Source organism: Cupressus sempervirens, chromosome 2, assembly GCF_028749045.1.
Source record: "Cupressus sempervirens isolate cs-2001-9-10 chromosome 2, ASM2874904v1, whole genome shotgun sequence".
In the NCBI taxonomy this organism is placed as follows: domain Eukaryota; kingdom Viridiplantae; phylum Streptophyta; class Pinopsida; order Cupressales; family Cupressaceae; genus Cupressus; species Cupressus sempervirens.
The window spans coordinates 209,293,104-209,319,297 of NC_143119.1; the positions used below are offsets into that span (position 1 = coordinate 209,293,104).

At 34.2% G+C, this 26,194-nt stretch overlaps 1 pseudogene; it reads right to left on the reverse strand.

Annotated features, from left to right (window-relative positions):
* Positions 1 to 350: 350 nt before the first annotated feature.
* On the reverse strand, positions 351 to 24,551 carry LOC149571780 (protein ESMERALDA 1-like; annotated as a pseudogene).
* Between the last annotated feature and the right edge of the window lie 1,643 nt (positions 24,552 to 26,194).

The window sequence follows — 26,194 nt, forward strand, 5'->3', positions numbered from 1 at the left end:
GGCCAAACATCATAGACATTGTATGTTGGATGGGACCTCTGATGCCAATCGATTTGCAAATGGAGATATTCGGATCACACCAGTATCAAGTAATTTGAGAAGAATCTTTCGTAGGTAGTAATCAACAGAAGACCAAGACTTAATCCTAAAATTTAAGATATTCCTTGTATTGTAGCCAAACTTCTCCATTAAATCTTGTGGGAGCTCTCTCACTATTTGCACATCATCTTCCAAAGTTCTTATAAAATTTTCCTCATCATATATATCTCCAGACTTGCTTGGATCTTGCCAAATACTGTTAAATTGGAACGTGGGAATCACAAGGGTTGCATTTAGAAGGCCTGCCATCACTACTGCATTGCAAATTGATTGCGTTGTTGATTCAAACCACCATTTGCTTCAATAATTATATAACTAGTAGAAGGTGGTAATCCTCTACTCAATGTATGGTTTATACAAGGTATCCATTGTTCTCCCTGCATTGTATATTTTCCAAATGCTAAATATATCGATGTGTTATTATTAAATCCCATACCTCTAAGCATCATGCCCACCTCCAATGGAGAAAGAGGACATTTCTCATTCTTCTTGTTTATCCCAGGCCTAATGATGCGACCCTTTCTAATGAACTTTCCCTTCCATCATCTTTCACATGCGGCATTCATCTCAAGCTTCATTATTTTCAATTCTTAGGCTTACTCTATTTGATGGAATCAGCCGGACCCTAAAGTGGGTCTGGCTAATTTTTTTTTTTTTTGGACAACTAATACTGCAAACTGATCTACAGAGATCTTCAAATCGATCAGAACCAAATTTGACCATTGGTTAACCAACAAAAAACTATTTTACCATTGATTTGCAAACCATGAATTTGGTGCCAGAAGGTGTCTTAACTGGCCTTAAAAACTAACCCGAACCTCTGACCAGGGTCTGAAAATTAGTACAGTCACTCTTTGTTCCACATACTTTCACCTTGTTGAATCTTGTCTTATGATGAATTCAGAGTCACAAGATATTCACCGTCAAAGTTGCCTTCTCAGAATCACCTGCAAGTAAATATATTAGAAAATAATAAACTGGGTTTGGATTTTTCCTAGAAAACTAGGCAAATGAGCACATGGGGAAATGAAATTTGGGGCGTTAAATCTCTGTCATGAGGAAATTATGAATCTATGATTTGGGCTCATGATGAATAATTGGGTGTAAATGGTGAGCATTCAAATTGGGCTACTTGGATTTTGTAGATTGAGGAAATGGCAGAAAAGGGATTTTTGCAAATGGAATTGGCCTCGAAAAGGGTGCATATAGATTCGTCAAGGCTTGAAAACTAGCATACTTAAATTATTTTCAATGTACAACATAGGGGTACAATCCATTTGATCTTACCAATCATAGATCAGGAGATATAACATCATGAACAGGGCTACCAAACAATCTAGAAATACTAACACCAGTAAAAGATAGAAATTCCATTTGGAATCACGTTTGAAAACTGATCAAATGGATTCGTCAAGACTCAAAAATTGAAAGATAACAAGTCTCTAATATCTACAATGCAATGCAATAAGAATTTCAACATTTGGGTCAACTGGTCAAAATTTACAGCATGTTAAACAGGGCTTCCCAGAATTATGAACAAAGTGCAAATGAATGAAAACAGTAACTGACCAACTTTTAGGGATTCAAAACCTAGTCAAAAAAAATCAAAATGACTTGAAATCTGAAACATAGGTTCTCAAGTATGGATATTAGGTACTCCCAAAGTGTTGAGTCATGAAACATTTCTGGGTGCAAGATATTCAATGGCAAACATAGGCTCCTGTCGCTATTTGCACAATAAAAATGCAGATTTGACATGTGCTCAAAATGAGACTTCGCCAAACAGGTCAAAATGATAATTAATCATCATGGAACAAGTGGATATGTTGAATGGAGGGTGTTAGAAGAATTAAACACCTCAGGGGTGTCAAAGGTACAGTTGGGTACACAAGCATTTATGGGGCTTAATTTCTCAAAATTTGAAATGGGACTAAAAATGAAGCATGCAATTTTTCATCCCAACAGTGGCTCTGTCTGGGGATCATGCCCCTTGTAGTCATGGCAAGATTTTAGATCTCTGGGAGAAGCAGACCACACACTTGAACTTCAAAAACTCTCCTGAATAGCTTTATTGAAAGCAAGGAAATTACTCTGTATACAAACAGTGCCCCTAAACTTAGCAAAACTTTTACCTCTATCATATACTTGATTTTCATTTATGTCTTCATGAGGTAAACTGCGATTCTCATTCTTCTTTGTTTCACCAATCAAATCAACAAATTGAAACAAATTACTCGGCAAAACAAAACAACTTCCTTCATTCTCATAATACATACATATATCAGCATTAGCTTCTACCTCATGCTTCTTATGAGAAAATGACTCAGCATGCTCATAATTACACAAATTGAACTGAGAATCAAAATCCAACAATGATTCATGCACGCTGATCAGAAACAAAAAAACTTCATAATATATATCATTGACCAAGTTGCAAACACCAAAAACTTGCAACTCACCTTGTGTCTCTAGCTACAAGGAGTGTTTGGAATCTGATTGTTGCCTACTTGCAGTCGTATCATTCACTAAATTAGATTCATCTTTCACTGAAACCTCTTCACACTCAAAACATTGATTATCACCATACATGAAAATTCATTCTGAAAGTGCTGATCCAAACTATGCTGATCCTTATCATTTTCTTCCTCTAACTGAATGTTAGAATAAACCTTGAAATTATCTTTACAAGACTTATCAGCACATGAAGAAAATCTATAATCTGATTGACAACCTTCACTATTTTCCTCTTCGTCATATGAAACATCAAAACAATGTTCAGCAAGATCAACATAAAAAGAATCTAAAATAGCATTAACCTTCCCTTCATTAACATTCCCTACATCCAGCAAATCATCATGTGCAAAAACATTTGAGGTTCTATTATATACACCTCCAAAATCTAACAAATATTGTTCAAATTCTACGTCTTTTTCCACATCAAACTTTGGGGAATTGATTTGACTGAATGAGAAAGTATTATGAGAGAACATATGAAGATCCTTAGAAATACTTACATGCTTTTCAAACTCACAAGCTAGAAATTCTAAGATTTTATCAGAGCTCAAGAAGATTGCCTCACAAATCTTCTCCCAGCTATGGTTATCATCTAGATAACATGAAGAACTTACAACAGCAGGATTTTTAGTGTAACAATATGGAAAATCAACATTATTACAATATTCTTTCTTATCATGGCAATCACTAGATCTAATGTTGTTACAACTTTCTTCAACTCCATATGTACTATAACAAAATTTATCTTCTCTTTTATATCCATCTTTTTCATGCTGAGTGCTATTACCTGACTCATTGACATTTGAATCCACCTCTTCACATTTGAAAGATAGATTATCTTGCTCTATAGACTCATTGTATTAATTACTACCTTGGCTTTCAGCACATTCATTATCATTAGAAGATATGTCATGAAATCTATAATGACCACTTTCCATCTCCTCAATGAATTTTTCAATTTGAAAAATTATTTGTAACCTTATAGGTGTTGGCCAATTGACTGAATTGGGTACTAGAACATCAAGGAAAACAATAGGTAGGGAAGATTCCTCAGGTCTACAATGAAAAGGCATCTTACTGATTACTGATTTAAGCCTTAAATAAAATTGTTTGGCACTTAAACCTTGAGTACTTCCTACCTCAATTCTTACAAGATTGACAATCCTTTTGTAGACTAGTCTATTCAACATAGCAATGTTATTATTCACAATTTCTAAACTCTCCACATTTGGCAAACTAATCTTAGATCTGAGATCTGACTCCATTATAGAAAAAAATTTCTACCTCTTCCTTCTAGTGCTGAAAATCAATGAATAGAGGCACTGATTCTAACATCTGACTTCCATGAAAAGAAACATGAAAATAAAAATACCTCAAGTGCTGATACTGAACTTCGATTTATTGATTTGGCATAGGTGTAAGACTGAAATTCTTTACACTACTGATCAAACTTTGTAGAGTCGCCACCTCCTTTCAAGAGGATAAAGAGATCACTACTGTGATCTACTTTTTACATTTCAATTTCTTTATAACAATAGATTTCAAATAGCACTTTAAAACTTATCAATAATTTAGAATTCCTTTCTAAGAAACTATCAATAATTATAGATCTACCCATACAACTGAAAATCCTTCAAAATTTTGCAATGAAATCAACTAGGAACAAACTGGTGTAGAGATTTGAGAGTTGCTACTCACACTTCATGAGAAATAAAACATAATTTGTCACCTAACAAATCTGAACTAGACCTTCAATGTAGGAGAACTTGCATATCATTAACACCTTGGAAAGAAAATATACTTTATAAATCAATTCTTGACTCTAAAACTTTCTCAATGGTATTTGCAAATTGAACTGATTGAAGATAGACCTATAATAGTCATAGCACACAATTTTTATCCAGTTTTACAACATACTGTTGTCCATGAATAAAGCTCAACTGGGTTACATGATATTTGAGTAAGAAAGTTGGAAAACACATCAGATAACCTACTCATACAACCTTTTTTATGCAGTTCTTCTGCTATATTGAATCTCTTCTTTTCAAATTCTCAAGTTTTTTCTTACATCTGATTCAATACAGTCCCTAGCAGAGTCGTCATTTTATTGGTGTTTGAAAATGTTACTAGTTTTCAATTATCCTGAGGAGAACAAAACACATCTAGGGGCAGCTAAGTCCCATTTTCAACATGCCCATTCTGACACCAGGCCACCTATAAGGCTAGACCCTTCTTCTTCTTTAGGCTCTACAAAACCAAAGGCGAGTAGACCTATAGATTCTTTATATGGTACCAATTATCAAAGCATAAATTGAATCTAATATGAAGCAAATAGAACCCTTATTTCTCTTGATAACTCATGAAATAACATCATTCTACAGTAGCTAAATGCAGATCTAGGAATCTCATAAGCTGAGTGAGGGCATTCTATTATAGCTCTTCAACATAAAAAGTAAATATCGTTTGATTAATGATGTTGATTCAACACAACCTCCAAAATGTAGTAGTATAACTAGTGATCCTTTAACTGATCAGTACATAATCCATTGGGGCAATTCCATGAATTTAAAACATACATCTGTGACATCAGGACATATTTTGTATACCCAGACATCAGATCTATCTAACCACCTTGTGATTTAGACTTTAGTGTTCATTCAGATCTCATTCTCAAAAAAATCCTTCTCAAGTAACCAACAACCTTGTTTAAACATATCAAGCATTTACTTGGCCCTTTGGTCCAACAGAAAAATACATCAAACATACAACTTGAAAGGGATACAAATGGGTCTTAGATCTTTATTCCAAAACCACATAAGACTTACGGATTTCTAAGATAGGAGACAAGAACCAGAATGAAACTAGTGAAATTCTTGTTCATATGTATTCATTTCCTTGAAACTATACATTTAGATGCACAAAATGAAAACATGAAAACATGTAACACATCAGAACTTGTTGTATTATCTACACTACTACTGTTCACATGAAAGAAATATGCTAAAGTATGGTATCACAATCAAGGAAAAACATCAAAAATGGAACCAGAATAAGTTCTCATAGTAATGTGCAAATTTTCTCCCCAGAACTAGAACCTACTGGTTTCTCAGTCACAAAAAACTAGAACCCTTCAAATGATAGAAAGAAAGAATGATATAGACAAGGGTGAATTTCTGGATCTGATCTACAACTACTATCTATCCACTTGGAATTCAATCTTTCTTAGCTAAATCACCTCTCTCTTCTTTCTACCATTGTGATCTGATTTGATTTTTATTATTACTGTTGTTGATCTGAGAAATATCTCCGTTGAAATGATGAAAACTTGATGAGTCAACAAAATATTAGATTACTTACTAAAATGCTAGGTTAAATTTGAGCTTTTATTGGATGAATTTGAACAAATTTGACCCTAACTGCATTTCCACTACCTTTTAACCATACCCAGGTCATCATCATGCTAGGAATCAATTCTGAACTTCCATACCTAAATACAGTTACAAAAAGGGAACCTGATTAAAAAAAAAAATCTTGTAGAATGAATTAGTGGAATCTTGTGCAAAAAATAACCCCAAAATTGGAAAATTAAATTTCTCCCAGTTCTAGTGGTATATTGAAGTGCATATCTAGCCTTCCAAAAACACCCAGAATCTCAATTTGAAAAATGCTCCCCTGGTACAAACTATTCAAGTTTGCAACTTTGATATTTTAAATTTTTTCAAAAATTTAAATTAATCTAAGGTTTAGACATCTATTAAAAAGCCCCTATGGTTGTAAAACTTGTTCATTTGAAAACCCTTTTTTTTAGAAAATAATTTAAAACTATTTTTTACATTCTTCAAATTTTCTCCCATCCTTTGAATCCAAGGTCAAACCTCTATTGATCGAGTGGCATGTGTCACTCCTTGATTGGCTTGGGCTTGTACAATTGGGCACCACATCATCGCTTGCTGGTCCTACCACCTAAGCACCACCTGGCTCCACATGTCATTTCCACTTGAGTGTCGCTACCTCACTATGGTTATCCCGTGAGCATATTCTCTTGGCGAGGTAGAAATGGCTACATGATCATGACACATGTCACAATCTTTTTCACTATCACCACATCATTTCTAGTCAAGCCTACCATGTCAGCATTGCTATCTTGGCATGGTAACCTCCTTGCATCTTCTCCATGGTGATATAGCGATGATCATCGAATTATCCATGTGTCACGATCTCAACACTTTCCTGCCACATCAGCACGTGTATAATCTAGTTCAAAATTATGCATGCATCACCTTTGACAATTGGATGACATCATTAGCAGGTCCCACCTGCAGAAGCCTACCTTTGAAAGCATTTTCTCTTAAGACATCAAGTGTTTAGCAAAGATTTGTATTTAAAGACTTAAAAACATTCCCACACAAACAATATGGGATTAAAACCTTTTCCTTGCGGCTGTTCCCTCCGCATATGCTTTGGATCTTACTTTTAAAACTTGCAGCCATTTCTCTTTGAACATGTCTTTCTTCCCTTTTAAACATGTGCATGCTTCCTTTTATTGCATGCGAATTTTCTTGTGTGGCTTCTTGTTTAATGCGTGGTTCCTCTGTGCACATCGTGGAGTTTTATCTGATTGCATGCTTCTCTTATCCTAACTACCTAGTCTTCTTGTTTTACAATCTTTGAACGCTAGTCATCTCTTTGCATGATTGATTGTGTTTGGTCTTTTTCTGCCCTCTCTACCTTTATTCTCTTAAAAAAGTGACTCGTCTACTTATTAAGAGCTAGCAGATTACCTAAAATTGTAGCTTGGCCTTTGTTATGTGTGGCTCTTTTAATACAAACCATGGCTTTGTTTCCTCCTTAAATGGAATGCTCTCTACATTGATGCTGCTTGAACTATGTTGATTGCTCTATTCAACGTGCAGGATGCCTCTTTTAATACTAGCTTCTTCATTATTTGGACTGCAGCTTGCTAATGATGAGATACACCTCTCTGCTCCTCTTCTATCATATATACAGCATGAGAAAGCTACCATGTCCTCTTCAAACCAAAGATGAATAGATATATATTTCCCATTATGCTTGGAAATTGCTTCAGTCATGTGCTTTACTAACTTTTCTGCAAGTGAAGCAATGGGCTCAAAAAATTTCAATGCTTCATAATTGGCCAAACATCGGAGACGCTATATGTTGGATGGGACCTCTGATGCCAATCAATTTGCAAATGGAGATATTCGGATCACACCAGTATCAAGTAATTTAGGAAGAATCTTTCACAGGTAGTAATCAACAGAAGACCAAGCCTTAATCCTAAAATTTAAGATATTTCTTGTATTGTAGCCAAACTTCTCCATTAAATCTTGTGGGAGCTCTCTCACTATTTGCACATCATCTTTCAAATTTCTTATAAAATGTTCCTCGTCATATATATCTCCAAACTTGTTTGGATCTCACCAAATACTATTAAAGTGGAACGTGGGAATCACAAGGGTTGCATTTAGAAGGCCTACCAATGCTATTACATTGTAGATTGATGTGCACTTTTGATCCAGGACACCATTTTCTTCAATAATTATATAACCAGTAGAAAGTGGTAATCTCTACTCAATGTACAATTTAGACAAGGTATCCATTCTTCTCGTTGCCTTGTATATTTTTTTAGATGCTAAATATATCGATGTGTTATTATTAAATCACATACCTCTAAGCATCATGCCCACCTCCAATGGAGAAAGAGGACATTTCCCATTCTTCCTATTTATCCCAGGCCTAATGATGTGACCCTTTCTAATGAACTTTCCCTTCCATCATCTTTCATGTGCAGTATTCATCTCAATCTTCATTATTTTCAATTCTTAGGGTTACTCTATTTGATGGAATCAGCTGGATCCCAAAGTGGGTCCGGCTAAAAAAAATTTTGTTTTCAGACAACTGATACTCCAAACTGATCTATAGAGATCTTCAAACTGATGTAAACCAAATTCAACCACTGATTAATCAACAGAAAACTATTTTACCAACTATTTGCAAACCATGAATTTGGTGCTAGGAGGTGTCTTAACTGGCCTTAAAAACTGACCCAACCTCTGACCAAGCTCTGAAAACTGGCACAGTCACTCTTTGTTCCACATACTTTCACCTTGTTGAATCTCGTCTTATGATGAATTTGGAGTCACAAGATATTCTCCATCAAAGTTGCCTTCTCAGAATCACCTGCAAGTAAATATGTCAAAAAATAATACACTAGGTTCAGATTTGGCCTTGAAAACTAGGCAAAAGAGCACATGGGGAAATGAAAATTGGGGCATGAAATATTTGTGATGAGGACATTATGAATCTGTGATTTGGGCTCATGATGAATAACTAGGCGTAAATGGCGAGCATTCAATTTGGGCTACTTGGATTTTGCAAATTGAGGAAATGGTAGAAAAGTGATTTTCGCAAATAGAATTGGCCTGGAAAAGTGTGGATACAGATTCGTCAAGGCTTGAAAACTGGCATACTTAAAGTATTTTCAATGTAAAACATAGGGGTACAATCCATTTGATCTTACCAATCATAGATCAAGAGATATAACATCACGAATAGGGCTACCAAACAATCTGCAAATACTGATACCAATAAAAGATAGAAATTCCATTTCGAATCACATTTGAAAACTGATCAAACGGATTTTTCAAGACTCAAAAATTGAAACATAACAAGTATTTGATGTCTAAAATGCAACACAATAGGAATTTCAACATTTGGGTCAATTGGTCAAAAGTTACAACACATCAAACAGGGCTTCCCAAAATTATGAACAAAGTGTGAATGAATGAAAACAGTAACTGACCAACTTTTAGGGATTGAAAACCTAGTCAAACGAACTCAAAATGACTTGAAATTGAAAACATAGGTTCAAATGTATGGATATTAGAAACTCCCAAAGTGGTGAGTCATGAAACATTTTTGGGTGTGAGATATTCAATGGTAAACATAGGCTCCTGTCATTGTTTGACACTCAGTAAAAATGCAGATTTGACATGTGCTCGAAATGGGACTTCGCCAAACAGCTCAAAATGATAATTAATCATTATGGAACAAGTGGATATGTTGAATGGAGGGTGTTATAAGCATTAAACACCTCAGGGGTGTGAAAGGTACAACTGGGTACACAAGCATTTATGGGCCTTAATTTCTCAAAATTTGAAATGGGACTAAAAGCATGCAATTTTTCATCCCAACAATTCCATAAGAAGTAAAGCTTACAAGAGTTTAAATACTAACACTAACAAAGTTGTGGTAAGTGCAAATGTGAAATTCCATGAATATATAGAAGTATATGAGGCTGAACTTATGACGAAACCAAAAGAGTATAAATCATTTGTATACTTTTATGAAAGTATGCATGCTGATGAAGATGCTATAAATCAAGTTGCAAACTAACAACAGCTTTTAATGACTACCATGTCACATACAATGAATGTCAAGTTGTATTCAAGAATTGAGGTACAATCAAGTGTCAAGTTACATAATAAAGTTGAGGCACATTCTTATTCTAAGATTAGTGTACATGAAAGAGATGTTGAATTACCTAATAGAAAATACATAGAGATTCAAAAGTTGATAGACCAAATGAGGGAAATAGAGCATAATCAAGATCATCAAATTATGTTAGAAGACATCACCTTGTTGCACAAATTATTGAAGATAAAGATGCAAGAACAATGACAAGAAAAAGGTTGAGAAATTATACATGTTTTCTTAGTATGCATGAACCTAAGAGAGTGAAAGATGCCTTAAAAGATGTGGATTGGGGTAAAGCCATGAAAGAAGAGACTGAAAAGAACAAAATGTGAACTCTAGTACCTATACTAGAAGATAAAAATGTGATTGACACCAAGTGGGTATATAGGAACAAGGTAGATGAAAATAGTGAAGTCACAAGAAATAAGAAAAGATTAGTTTGTAAGGGGTGTGCACAAGAAGAAGGGATAGAATATTGAGGAACATTCACTCATATTGTAAGATTGGAAGGAGTAAGAACTCTGCTTGCTTACTCTTTATAAAAACTTTTCAGAGTTTATCAAATGGATGTTAAATCTACATTTATGAATGCCATATTGGAAGAAGAGCTCTATATAGAACAACCAGAAGGATTTTTTATGCTAACAACAAAAACATGGTATGTTGACTACATAAAGCTTTATATGGTTTGAAGCAAGAACCAAGAGAATCATATGAAAGGCTTCACAATTATCTTGTGAAGATTGGATTTGAGAGGACTAATGATAATATCAATCTATACTCAAAAATAAATAAAAGCAAAGGTATTTTACTATCTAAAATTTTTATTGATGATATCATATTTGGAGGTCAAGATACCTTATGTAAAGCTTTTGAAAATCAAATGAAGAAAGAATTTGAGATGTCTATGTTTGGAGAGTTCAAGTACTTTGTGGGTTTGTAAGTAGATCAGATGAAATATGATATATACATCACTCAGTCAAAATATGTAAAGGAGATATTGCAAACTTTTCTATTGGAAAATTCCAAGCTAGTAAGCACGCATATGGTGATAGGACACAAATTGTCAAAGAATGATGATTTAGCTAAGGTGAATCAAATGTTGAGATAATAGGTATTGCAAACATTTCATAATATTGTTATATTATATTATTTTATATTATTATGTAATGTTTCACCTAGATGGACATGAAACATGGAAAGGTTCCCATGGGATATACTTGATGAATTGTGTTATAACATTGTGATAATATTCCATGTAATTATTTAATAATGGAGAAAAGAAATAAAATTTCCAATATTAACTGTGGGGTCAATGGGTTAGGTAGCACATGGTTTTAGCACATGGTTTATGTAATACCACTTGGTGGTTTTATAGAAATTGCTACTATATAAGTAGCCACAAGGGTAATTGTTGGTGAGAGAAGATACAAGGGAAAAGGTGAAAGAGTTGAGTGGGACAAGGCTTGATAGGTTAGCCAAGGGAGCATTTGTGAAGGTTGGAAGCATGACATGGGATGTATGAATTCATGCTTGTTCACATAGATTGTTTAGTGGTGACTATGGTTTTAAAGGCTTCCATGGTTGTATTGCAATGGTATTTTTGCTAAATAATACATGGTGATGGATGCTTTTGGAGGCTATGTTTTTTCTCTCAATGAGGGTTTCACAAGGTATATCTTGTGTCACATTTTGTGAGTATGTTGTCTATTCTCTTGCATGTGGATTCTAGTTTTGTGTTTATTTCAGATCTACTATGAGTTATGTGGAAACATTTATATTTTTTCTTGCAAGTTTCCTTACAAGTGGTATCAAAGCTATGGTTTTACTATTGTAACCCTATATTGAATCCATGGGAATGCATGAGAGGATAAAAGAAATGACTAGATATATGAGTTATTTATTGTAAATCTAAGGGTTTTGGGTTTTCTATTATGATGGGACTTTGGTAGACTTTGGGCACGTGAAATTGTTTGACAAAAGGGCTTTTTTGGATGTTTAATTTAGATGATGATTTTAGAGGGTAGCTTGTAGAAATGACCTCTTGGATAAAAACAAACCTCACCATTGGATCCAAGTCTTTCCATAAATTTTAATATATAATATGCCCTAGTTTGGCCATGCTTAGAGGAAATGAAAGAGTTTTTTAGTTTCAACCCATGATGACCATCAAATTTAATCCCATCAGAATTTTTGTCACCAAAAAAAAAAAAATTGTAGTGAAAATGGTAAAAAGTCTATCTTAGTAAAATGACCATAAATTTCTCTCAAGATATTGGATTTAAGAGTTCTTATAGGCATTAGAAAGCTAATTCAGAGCACTAAAACTTGGCATAGCTTTGGTTCTATTATTTTAATTTCTTTTTAGGTTTTAAGAGTCTAAAATTTGGATGTTATTTATTTTGAGCACAAATTAGGGCATAACTTAGTCATTCAGAGTCAGATTTTAGACTTTGAGTAGTCAATGTAAAGTTTTAAGAGAGATCTACACATTGGTTCAGGTTTGGTGTAGGTTTCACATGATTTATTTGGTGATACATTGATCTGAATAGTTTATGATATATATTTACTATGGTAACATTATGAGTTTATGACATTGTATGCTTGGAGATTTAAGATTTGATATCATTGTATACTTAGTTCATGTTTCAAATTGGTCTCATGATGATATAGTTATTATTGTTTAGTTTGGATATGTATGATGACTTGTTGGGTCTACAAGTTGTATAGTGTTGTAAGCAGTTTATACTTATAGGTTACATTTGTGGCTTGGTTATGGGTTGTCTTTACCCATTGATCTTTCATTATTGGTACATCTTCAAATTGGTGGCTTGGATTTGAGTTGTCTATTCCCTAAGTCATATGTTTTTCTAACTTTTTCTTCATGTAGAAGGGATCATATGTTGTTACTAGGTACAATCATGGTAGAGGATTGTAGTTGACTATTTTATTCTGATAAGTTGAACACTTTTAGAGTTTGATGTCTGATTCATGGATGTGATCATGGTGCCATAGATTTTGGCATGACATGATTGGTTATACAAGTACATCCTTGATGTTCATTGGCTTGGATTTCTAATTTGGTTATGGTGGTATATCCTCTTGGTTGAGGATCATGGTTATTTTGTTTTCTTTTGAGCAGCTCATGATGTGCACTTTGAGTTCTCTGATGGTTTGATGCCTTGGTTAATTTGCATGGTTAGAGGATGATTTTTTTATCATGATGTCATGGATAGCTTGTATACATGGTTTAGTGAGATCTTGTGACAATGATGGGGTGATAATGCAGGATTAATTCCTAGTTTGGTTTGTATTTTCTTGGTTTGGAGATCTTGGTTTCACTAGGTACTAACACTTTGGTTGTATAAGTGTAGATCTAGAAGATCTTTATGTAAGAGATGGATTTTACAATGCCATATGTGACTTGGTAATATGGTTGAGTGGGAGTTGTTGGCATTGATATATTTATTGAGTGTTTGTAGATATTGGAGATTTGTCTTAGATCCTGTTGTTGTAGAAGCATCTTGGGCATTTGCATGGTGCACTTATTATCTTCATGGTGTGTGAATATGGTTAGATCTTGAGGACTCATGTGGTTCTTGGTTATCTTCATGGTGTGTGGACATGATTCTTCATGGTACGTGGAGATGGTTTTCTTCAAATGTGTGGTTTATGCTTTCATTTGACATGTTATCCTTGGTGTGAGGATGGTTTCATTATTAAGTCATAGTATAATCTTGATACATGCTTATATTTGTGACATGTTATAGTATGTTCATATGGAGCATTTTATCTCTTTGGTTGAGATGATTTAGATCATGTTGTCATAGTTATCTTCTTGAGGGCATGGTTGGAATTTTGACAATAATTTTGGTTTAATTTTTTCATATTGAGTACATTGATCATAAGTTGGATACTTCATGATATTTCTATGTTTCATTTGGAGTTGGCATGGATTGATTTGTTATAGGTGCTCATGGATACTTAGAGATGGTGGTGATGTTGATTTCTATTGGATAAGAGATGTGTTTGTTGGGACATTTGATGGTTTTAGTATGAAGTTTGATGGGAAGTCACTTGATATGGACTTGTAAGGAGATTTTTCTTAGATGAGTCTTGTTTGGAGACTTGGATATCTTGATGAGAATTCTCATTTTGCAATCTTGGTCTACTCAGTAGTTTGTTACTTAAGAGTTATAGCCCATTGTTTCTCTCAGTTGCATTATATTTATGCTCGTCTTTCATGGATATGGACCTTGAGCTATAGTACATAAGTTAGTTCTAAAGGGTTCATTTGAGAGATGGTTTAGCATTAGTTATCTCTATTTTCATATTTTTTTATGTTGGTTGAGTTTGGGAGATGATTTAATATTGGCCATATTTCTTGCATTAGGAATGGTTTATGAGTTGCATCTTCTTGTGAGAGGCTTACATCCATGATTAGTTATATGGTATGGTTTGAATGTTGTTAAGGCTTATTTTTGGGATTTTATGGAGGAGATCATACTTGTATAGTTTACATCTAAAGGTATGTGTAGAAGGACATTGTATAGGTTATGATTTGTATGGTTTCTCTTTCATCTTGGTTATCTTCCTAGATGTTTAGTTTCACTTACATTGGATTGGAGATTGGTTAGAGATTGTGATCATCAATTTGTGCTCATGTATGTCATGTGAGAGATGACATGGTTATTCCTTTATCTCTCTCATCCATTGGTTGTGGAGAGCTAGGGAGACTATTGCAAACATTTTATGAGAGTTATTCTTTCAGGTTATTGGTTTATGTATTGTGGATATCCTTAATACGACATGGATTCATTTCTTTAAGATGTTGTGAGTGAATTGGTTATAGATTTGACATTATCTTTTTCAGTGGGAGCTTCTTGGTATATATGTGGTAGGTATTACTTTTGAGGCTTGTGATTGCAGGTTACAGATTCGATATGTTGATGATGTGAGATTCACTTGGTATACCTTTGGAGGTATGGATAGTTGGATGGGTTTGGCACTTGTTGTGGGTGCTATTTCAGCTATGGATATTTTGACCACTACATATACATTTGATTACCTTTGGATCAGGTCTTTTGTGCTTTGAATTTCTATTGGTATATAATTTTATGATCTTCTAATGTGATAGGTTGGGTGTCTTTCTCTTTGGATGACTTCTATGTATGTTTAATGGAAGTGGCATAATAGGAGGTAAGATTATTCATGTTTGAGATGCTGGATGCTTTGAATTTGTTGTGATTACTAGGATGGAAAACATGGTGTAATTTGATCCATGATGGTGGATGTGCTGGGAGAGATTGTTCCCTTGTTCATTTATGTGGCTAAAAATTGACACTATGCAATGTATACAATAAGTGGGATATTGTTGAGATAATGGGTGTTGCATACATTGCATAGTATTATTATACAGTATTATTTTATTTTATTATGTAATGTTGCACCTAGATGGATGTGCAACATGGAAAGATTCCTATGGGATATACTTGATGAGTTGTATTGTAACATTGTGATAATATTTTATATAATTATTTAATATTGGGGAAAATAAATTAAATTTCCAATATTAAATGTAGGGTCAATGGGTTAGGTAGCACATGGTTTTAGCATATGGTTTATGTAATACCACTTGGTGATTTTGTGGGACTTGCTACTATACAAATAGCCACAAGGGTAGTTGTTGGTGAGAGAAAATGGAAGGGAAAAAGGGAAAGAGTCGAGTGAGAAAAGGCTTGATAGGTTATCCAAGGGAGCATTTCTGAAGGTTGGAAGCATGGCATGGGATGTGTGGATTCATGCATGTTCACATATATTTCTTGGTGGTTTCTATGGCTTTGAAAGATTCAATGGTTGTATAGAAATGGTATTTTTGTTGAATTGATGTAAGTGATAGGGTACTAACAACATAGATTGGGAGAGTACAACCTACAAGAACAACCTAACAAGGTTTGATAGCCCAAACAAGGCTCAAGACCCCACACTTGCACCTTGAGAACAAATATTGCTTAATACAAGAAACCTAAACCAGACATGGAACCAAGAACTCAAACTCAAGAAATAGTGTTCTTACATTAGCATAGGCATATGGACTAGAATTGAAGACCCCAAACTAAAAAAAGGACATAGTTCTTTCATTAAACTCTTGGATTCCTAGTAGCTGAAGGAATGAGACTTAGGTTTACAACTTGTACACTTGGCATGACAAGAAAATACTAACACTAGGATTACTTCCTATTTCTAATGTACTATAAGACTCCAAAGTGGAGAGATCCCATTAGCAAGAAAATTGTCAAAACCCATGGGGACAACATTTAGACACAAGGGCTAATTAGGCCACATTTACAAAGTAAGTACCATTTAAACATGTGTTACAAACATGAGACCAATTGGAGATGTTGAGAAATGATCCAAATATGCTGATTACCAAGTTATAGACCATAATATGGAGTTTTGAGGCCTTAAAATGATGGACCAACAGGTTTGTGTATTGATACATAAAAGGTATATGCATCTAGGGCATCATATTTCTTCCTTCTCACTACATCTTAAAGTTAATTAAAAATACAAGGATTCCACCAAAGGGCATAATTTTCCTATGGTGGAATCTCACATTATATCTTGATTTCAATCAAAACCCTTGAAACCCTTGAATTTTGGGTTATTAGCACTAAAAAAGGAATAACATGAGTTCTATAGCATTTCAAGACCTCAAAAAAATTGCATTAGAAAGCTGATTCAAATATATACCAACCATACCAAGCATAGATCCCTAGGCATCTATACACATTTTTGCCATGCAGAAAAACAACCTAGGATGCAGAAACCAAGGTTCTTTTTATTGATTTTAATGCCAAAAACATATATTGTACCTTCCACCTACGTAAAAGGGCTGATCCAACAATATTTCAAAGGTTGTGACCATTGGAGGAAAGATCAGAAGCATTTTTTCTTAGTTATGCAAAAAGTTGCAAAGTTTGATATCAACTTTTGCATTTTTTATGCATTTTTTACATTTTAGAGCCTAAAAGGAATTTTAACCATTCAAATGAGTCTATATTGACCCAAAAAAACTACTAGACCCTAGATTATAAGTATATGCATTCAAATTACATAAATTGTGATGTAGTGACCTCATTGAGCATTGAGTTCATAATATACCCAAATTGCTAATGGGCCACACAAAAGGGTTAAAGGTGAACCTAAGAGTCTAGGATAAATTTATTATTGAAAAAATATAAAGAAAACTTTGAACAAGGTCATAAATGACCCAAAAACCCTTATTTCATCATTCCATGTGAGAGTACTCCTACACCATGAATAATACATGGTGATAGATGCTTTTGGGGGCTGATTTTTTTCCCTCAATGAGGGTTTCCTAGGGTATATCTTATGTCACATTTTGTGGTTATGTTTTCTATTCTCTTTCATATGGATTCTAATTTTGTGCTTATTTTAGATCTATTATGGGTTATGTGGAAATAGTTATATTATTTCTTGCAAGTTTCCTTACATCAAACATTGTACAGATTTATGATAGGAAAATTATAATATGTAGTACATAGAAAACCTAATAATGCATTATCTATTAGGATAGTTGAAATATTCTCTACTAATCCTAGGGAGAATCATTTGGTGTTTGTTAAGAGAATAATGAGATATTTGAAAGGTATGAAAGACTGTGGTCTATACTACAATAAAAATGAGAAGTTTGAGTTGAGAGCCTACACTAATGTTGATTGGGATAGAAATGTTGATGATAGAAAGAACATTAGTGAAGGATCATTTTTCTTAGGAAAAAGGCTAGTTACATGGACTAGCAAGAAAGAAAACTACATAATCAATCTACCACTGAAGCCAAATATGTTGTTGCTATAGTAAATTATTCAAACATTGTATGGATCAAATAGCTACCCAAAGGTATGAAGAAGGAAATCACTAAACTTGTCATACTTTATTGTTATAACACAAGTGCTATAAATATATCAAAGAATAATATGATGCATACAAAGACAAAGCACATTGCAATCAAATATCATTACTTGAGAGAGTTAATTCAAGATAAAGAGGTGAAGATGGAATATGTGAATACAAAAGAGAGAATAGTTGATATCTTCACAAAATTATTACCTAAGGATGCTCATGAGTTTCTAAGATATAAACTAGGGGTGGTACCCCTATCCAAGGCTATTTAAGAAGCATGTGAAGTTCCCTGCATCAACTAAGATAATTGACATATGTTACATGTTGATGTAGTGGATCTTACTTTAGGGGCTTCCTAAAGTAATCAAAGAGCTAGAGTTGCAGTTCAATCACAATCTAGGTGATAGAGGGAGAAATTGAAAATGTTCATATCTGCATATTAAGATGACAAGTCTCTGGCATTATTGTCAAAGAGGGAGAAATAGAAAGAAAAGAGGGAGAAATATAGAATAAGAAATATAGAATACCAAACATAGTGAGAACTAGGAAGCAACATTGAATATCTACTCAGACCAAAGATAGTGTACCTGAGGATTACTATAGCAAGATAAATAATTACATTTACCTAGAAAGATGGAGATACTACAAAGGGAGATATAAGAATAGAATAGGCAGAGACAAATACCTAAATATGAGAAAGAGGAAGTGATCAAGAGGGATTCATAAGGATGATTTGATTGTCTGTTGATCATAAAAAAAATTTGCAACCTATATAGATGATGAAAGATGATAGAGGGAGAGATTTCAATAAAAGGAATCATTTTCTTTTTGCTATTTTTGTTGGTACTAGTTTTCCATCAATGCCAAAGAGGGAGATTTTTAAAAATAGATTGATACAAGTTTGAGAATGTGTTTCAATCATTATTTTGTTGCTGGTGTCAAACCTACTACTTCTTGGTAAGATAACTACTTATTTTATTTGAGTACTATCATTTGTTTGATTGATGAAGATGATCTAATCAAATGAGATAACAAAAGCACATAGACAAAAGGTTGAGTTATGGTATGTAAAAAGGATTACAAAGATTAGTTAAGATAGTGATGATATATTGCATTGATTATCTACTTAAGGTTGCAAAGGTTAGAAACACTGATAAAGTCTAGAAGAACAAGTAAAAAGAATCAAGTTTGCCAAGCTTGATCGAGTGGATAGTAGGTGTTGAGCAAAGTTAGTGCAAGCTAAGTAGAAAATCAGTTAGAGCTAAGAATAGTCAAAGTTCAGTGTATGTTGAGTGATATAGTGTAAGCCAAGTAAAGTTTAAATGATGTTGAGCACCAGTAAACTTTAGTGTTTGTTGATTGATCTAGTTGAAGATGAGTGGAAGAATAGTATGGAAGTTGAGTGACAAGATATTGATACCAAGTGCCAATATTCATGTTAAATCATATATTTGATAATTATGAGCTGACTATTTCTTTTTCTTGAATTTTGTGAAGCATATGGAAGATAACTATGATGAGTTGGTGACACAAAATTTATGGTAAACAATTTTGAGGCAAATTCAAAGAGGGTTAAAGTAGAATTCTCTAGAAGGGACTAAAATGAAAATATGGGTAGATTCATAGAATCCCACCTAATCCTACCTAACCTTAATATGGATGATAGAAGATGAGTAGAAAATATCTAAATTTTATATTTATAGATATGGCTTGTCACAAGCAAATTTGGTCAATGTTTAAGAACCTAAGTTAGAAAAGAGGTCTAAGGTATTGGTTCATTCAAAGACCAAACATAAGTGACTATTATTAGCAAGAAAATCAAGATGTCTTAAGAGTATGAATTCTTGATGGGTGAACATGATAATAGAGCTAAAGTGTGTAAAAGCCAAGCAGAATGGAGGATTGAAATTTAGATTTCTAATTTACAAGTGAGTTGTAATTTGTTATTAGATCAAGCTTTATTGTTACTTTCTAATCATTGTACTAGTATAGGGTAAATCATTTGGATTAAGGTTGACCTAATAGTCATTTGTAAATTCTTTAATTGGGTGACATTCCAAGTGAATTATCTAAAGTCCTCTAACAAGGCTTACTCCTAATAGGGCGATTGAAATCCTCTAACCAGTTGGCATTTAACAATGTGCATTATAACCTTTAATAGGGTTGGCCTTTAATAGGGTATCACTTCACAAGAGTGAGAATGAGTAGCATGTTACTAGTGGTTTTTCCCAAATTGGACTTCCACATAAAATCACTGTGTCAAATGTGTTATTGAATTTGTTATGTTTCATGCTTACATTTTTGCAAAGTTGACTTGATAGTAACCTAAAAAGTTTAAGTGATTGTATGATCTAATGGATACATGCATGAATATGTTTTATGAATATGGGTTCACTAAGCTATAAAAAGTTTTATTTGTACATCTAGACCTTGGATAATTAAATCATCCCCCTCTTAGTTATTATAAATAATTCCAACAACAATTTGTGGATCAAGTGGAAAGAAGATTGTTGAGGACTTTCATAATCATGTGTGCACACTTGAGGTATTTGGTAGAAAATCAAAAGTGTTCATTAAGACTGAGGTTACCTCTATATCTACAAGAGATACGAGGATGTATGTGTTAGAAATTTAACTTTATGAACATATTAGGATGATATATGTTGTCATTTATTGCAATATATACCTACTATGAAGAAGGAAAAATATGCTATAGTATTTTGGATACTTGGACTTCAAAAATTGTATAATATTTACTATAGAAAGTAGTGAATGGTTGAGGTATTTTTTTCAGCACACTTCACATGAAAAATTTAAGCATATAAGTAGTTGAGAGAAGGTATTACAATGTGTATAGAGCATGTGCCTAAAAGTTCTAAATATTTTGAAATGTATGAATGAAGTTATGGACATTTTATTAGGTAAAGGTTATGGGATAGACTAAACTAAGAAGATGACAAAGTAAATGCATTTTGGTTAAGAGATTGTTTTGGTTTACCAAAAAAATGACTTAACAAGGTATTAAATGCTGAAATGTTATATAGTTTTTGTATTTAGGAAGACACTTTAGATATAATGAAAGTGTGGAATCATATTTTAATGATATAATATTTGAATGTGCACTTTATATGATCAATATTAATGCAAACCATATGATAGTACAATATAAAAAAAAATGTATAATTAGTTTTGTGAAGAGATCTAGAAAGGAAAAATAAGATATTGAAGATATTACTATTGTCAGAAAGACTTTTCTATCTATACCTTTTGTATACAAATTGTACTATTATATATCCATGTTTGGGAAAAGGGTTTAGCTTGATAATTTTTTTATTTTATACAAACTTCTAATAGGCTTGAGGTTTCTAACAAGGCCTAGTCCTTTTACAAGGACATATATCAATGGTAAAGGCTTCAAACAGGGTTAATTTCTTTCACAAGATATGTCAGGATTAACCTTAGATAGAAATAATAGTTACATGTAAATATAAATAATATTAGAAAATAGTAGATCACACATAGGAGAACACAAGATACCAATATTTAACGTGGTCCAGTGATTACAACCTAATTATAGTTCATAATCCCTTATTATAGTCCAGTGATTACAACCTAATTATAGTTCATAATCCATTATAACTCAATATTGTTGCAAGAATCAATTTTTACATCACACATTATGAAAATCCCTAACCCTAAGCCTTTTACACAAGCTTTTTTCTTCTTGCAAAATTAGGGCTAGAATAATAGAAAAATAGTAGTTGATGCCTTTTATAATATAAGGTCATTTTTGGCTTTGGGGGTGCTACCCTTGAAAACCCCCACAAGGGCATTACCCCTCGACCCACCTTGTACTACAATAAGAGTGCACCTAGGATGCTAGCTTACGACCTGACAAGGGCACTGCCCCTTGACCCCATCTTGGGGGTGCTACCCCAAAACCCCCATATAAATAATTTGGAGGGAAACTATGTTGAATAAACCTCTAAGTATAATTAGGCTCCACATCACAACAAGATACATTTGATTAGTGAAATATTTTGTGGGCACCATCCCCACTGAGGATTTCTTTTGGCCACAATTTTCCTTATTAAAAAATAATGGTTCTATGATTTAAATTATTCTATTGTTATTTTTACTTTTTATTTTGATCATATATGCATGTATAAAGATTGTTAATGATATACATAGTTGAGAGAAACTTTGTAGAATTTTGATTCAGGTCCGCCCATTCTCACTCTTTCCTATTTCTAGCAATTGGTATTAGAGCATAGCTACTCAGAGGAAACCTAACCTAGGGATATTAAAAGTAAGTCAAGAGTAGAAGGAATCATTCCTAATATGACATGAATGATCATTGTTTGAAAATGATAGAGATGTTTTAATTTCCTATGGTAATGACGGCCTCATTGAATCCTATTGCGAGTGGAGGACAAGTCATTGGAGCCACTGAATACCATAGAAAAACACAAGAACATGCTACATATGTCATAATATAGGTCATGTATCCAAGGATTTTTGGGTCAGACATAAACCCAAGCAATGTCAAAGTAGAAAAAAAAGGAAAATACAAGGCCATTGATGTTGAGAAAGTCAAGAAATACTTTGCTAAATTGTGGACCAAGGAAAGGTCAAAGGATACAAGAGTAAAACTTGGATAAGTGAAAGGCTTGTAGACACCTAAATCCAATTACACCACTTCGGTAATCTTATTTAGATATCTCTAAAGGCATCATTAATTAAATTCTTATTTAATTAATCCTTTGCCATCCCCTAGTTGATTAATTTAATTAATCATCTATAGTCCTAATTGGTAAATCAAATAACCTATTATTTATCAATTAAATCCTATTCTTCTATCTAATTCTAAAATCCCCATTTATTAAATAAATCTATTTGATAAATAAAACTCTCAAATCTAATAACCCCTAACCTATCCCTAACCCTTCATTTAGCCTAATCCACCCCATCCACCCATACTAACCAAGCTTAGCCACTAACTCACCCACCCTCATGAATTCCATCCACTTGTACATCTCTAACATCCCTAATCTAATCCTAAACCCAAGCCTAATCCCCCCCCTAACCTTGCCACATTCCCTAAGTGAGCTTAAGACTTTCCTAAGCCAAAACAAAGTCTCCCCTCCAAAATATCCCAACCACCAAGCCTTCATTTCTCTTACAAGGCCATCAAGACTCTTACAAACCCAATGAATGCTCTTACAAGCACTTATGAGGGCCAGTTAAGGCCTTGAGCCATCTTTGTTTACTCATCCTTGCCCTTTCCTCTACCCAATGATGTTGTGACATGTGTCACTCCCTGATTGGTGCTAAACAAGCACAATCCATGTGCTCCCCTTTCAGTGCATCTTAGCCTTCCATAAGCTTTTATCTCTCCTTGCATCTTAGCCATACATCCCTCAAGCCCTTAGCCTATAAATTGAACCCCCTCCCTTCACAAAATCATCCATCCTCCATTGCAAAGTTAAAATTCTATTTTGAGATAACAAACACTATCAAAATACCATTATAATGGCAAAATCACTTCATGACTCCATTGTTGAAACCTTGTTTCACTTACTCCACCCATCCATTTGAAGTTTGAAGCATAACTTGTGAGCATACATTCCTACAATCAAGGACAAATCCATTGCATCATTGTGTTATGCCATTAGGAGCCTACCATTCTTGGTTTGCTTCCTTTTTGTAGTGATAACCCTAGGTCCTATCTTAAGTGTTAGCTTGCTTAGTATTTTTGATGCTTCTATTTAATTAGTTAGTATTCAATTTGCACTTCTACTCTAGGTGATACATTTTGGCATGCCTAGTGGGACCCCGCATATGGGTCAACCTAATCATGTTTTTGAGTTTTATGATAAACTAATAAAACTAACATAGTTTGCTTGCAATTTTTTTGTGTTAGGTTTGCTAACATTCTTGCAAGTACGCAGGTTACACTTTCAAAGTTGCGCTCCTGGCCATATCATCAGTTTCCATTTTTTAGACTTCAAAAAAATAAAAAATTTGCGAACCCGCGACCCTAGGAATGCAAACCCGAGACGTGGGAACAAGGCTATTTGTCGGCGGGGACACGAACCTGTGACGACGAGTTCATAGGTCATTGCCAAACAATTCTCTCACATGTCCTAAAAATTTCTCTGTATCCCTGCCAACAAATCCTCTTGCAAGAACGTGCCTAAGAACAACAGGATCGCCATTCCTACCTTGCCATTTCCTGTCTTGAAATTCTCAAGATTGTAATAAACCTTTTTTCTGCGAGATCGTCATTCTCACTTGCAAGAACATTGTAAGGGCATAAACCTGCGAGATCACTCTATCAAAAAGAGCTCTCAGGTTTTTGGTTCATGTTTTAATTTTTTCTCTTTAGCAGTCTTTTCTGTCATCTCCGCGGTCCAGAGGCTTTGCAAGATCATCATTCCTGCGAACAGATGGTCGACAATATCAATAATTATTTTGCAAGATCGCTAACCTGTCTGCGAGAATGCGGGTACCATTGCAGGAATGCTATTTCTCACCTTTTCCTCTGCGAGAATTCTTTTTCCCCATTTGGTCTACTTTTAAGTCATTATCATTTATATTTTCAAATTGGGAAAAATGAACTTCTATGCATAACAACGCCACAAATCAAACACTTTACTTTGGTGCTTTAAAATGAACAAAACAAATCTCTCTTTTGCATGCAATTTAGACAAATTTGATTTTTGAGCATTTAGAAAATTTGTTAAGTTAAAACAAATCAACAAAAATCAAATTAAGTGGTTTTCATTTGGACTCACCACTTTTCTAACCGCTCATCATTCTAACCATTGGTTGCAATCTCAGTGCCACATATGGGGATGGGTCCACTTGAAAAAGGTGTTAAGTGTTCCAAACTGATTATGCTTATTTAGCTTTTTGAGGATTCGTCTTAACTTATAAAATTTCTTGAATGACCAAAAATCTAGGATAGATCAATCACACTTCAAGCTTGGGCTCTAAAATTGAACAAAAATCAGTTAACGTGGAGGGCCTCTGGGCACGTGCTTGAAATCAAGCTTCACACACATCTTTATTTTGGGCTTAAAACCAAATCACACCAACTCTTGAATGCCTTAAAGAAAATCAATCGACAGTTGATGTGGAGGGCCTCTGGGCACGTGAGTTTATTTCTTGTTGACCCTAACTCTTCTTCTTGCTTTCATTCTTTGATCGATTTTACTTTTGTTGACGTATCAAGTTGGAATTGAACATTTACATCCTAAACATGTGTGTTTGCAAGGTCTAGAATAGACAACATAAGAGTCACTTGGTGAAAGAACAAGAATTTTTTTTTAGCCCAAGGTCATCCAAGTCTTCTCTCCCCTTGTCATCTTTCGAGGCCATCTTGGGTGCATAAGATTAGGATCCAAAACCTTGTTTCTCTTTTTAGGAGGCCTTCTTGGGAATTTCATCACCCCTTGGGATGACCTCAACTCCAGCATTCCAACAGAGTATAAGAATCAGGGGGTGAATCGAAAGACACCTCTCTTGAGATTAGGATTTTGTCACTCGAGCTAAGCCCCAAGGAACTTTATACCCTTGAGAAGAGAAAGAGGAGAAGTGGGTTACCACTCCTCTCATCTATATGACATCTTCTTAGCCTCATCTATGGATTTGGTCCTCATGTACCTTGCATATATTGAGGACTCCTTAGCCAAGCCAACTATCGACCTTGTAGGCAACCATCTAGGGTGTTAATGTGATTGAAGTGACTGATCAAAACATTTGTAAAACATACACACTCCTTGGCACAAATATCACATTTTGGGAATCAAAACTTATATCTAATTGTTCTTATCTATTGCTTGATCTTTTACTTGTTGAACAAATGTTTGCCAAACTTGATCAATCCTAGCATAGGGCATACTTAGCATAGTTACTGCCTCCTAAAGAGAACCCCATAGTTATGAGTTTTAGTCCTCAAAAATATCTCATGTCAAGCCACCCCAAGACTAAGTTTAAGAAGGCTAAGCTTCCTCAAATACCAGCCTACAAAGAAATGAAAGTAGAGCATAAGAAGCATACCCCCAACCCCAAGATTGCCAAATTGGATCAAATTGAGAAAGACAGAGCTGAAGTAGCATTGCAAACCGAATGGGACTAAAAAATCCACAACCTA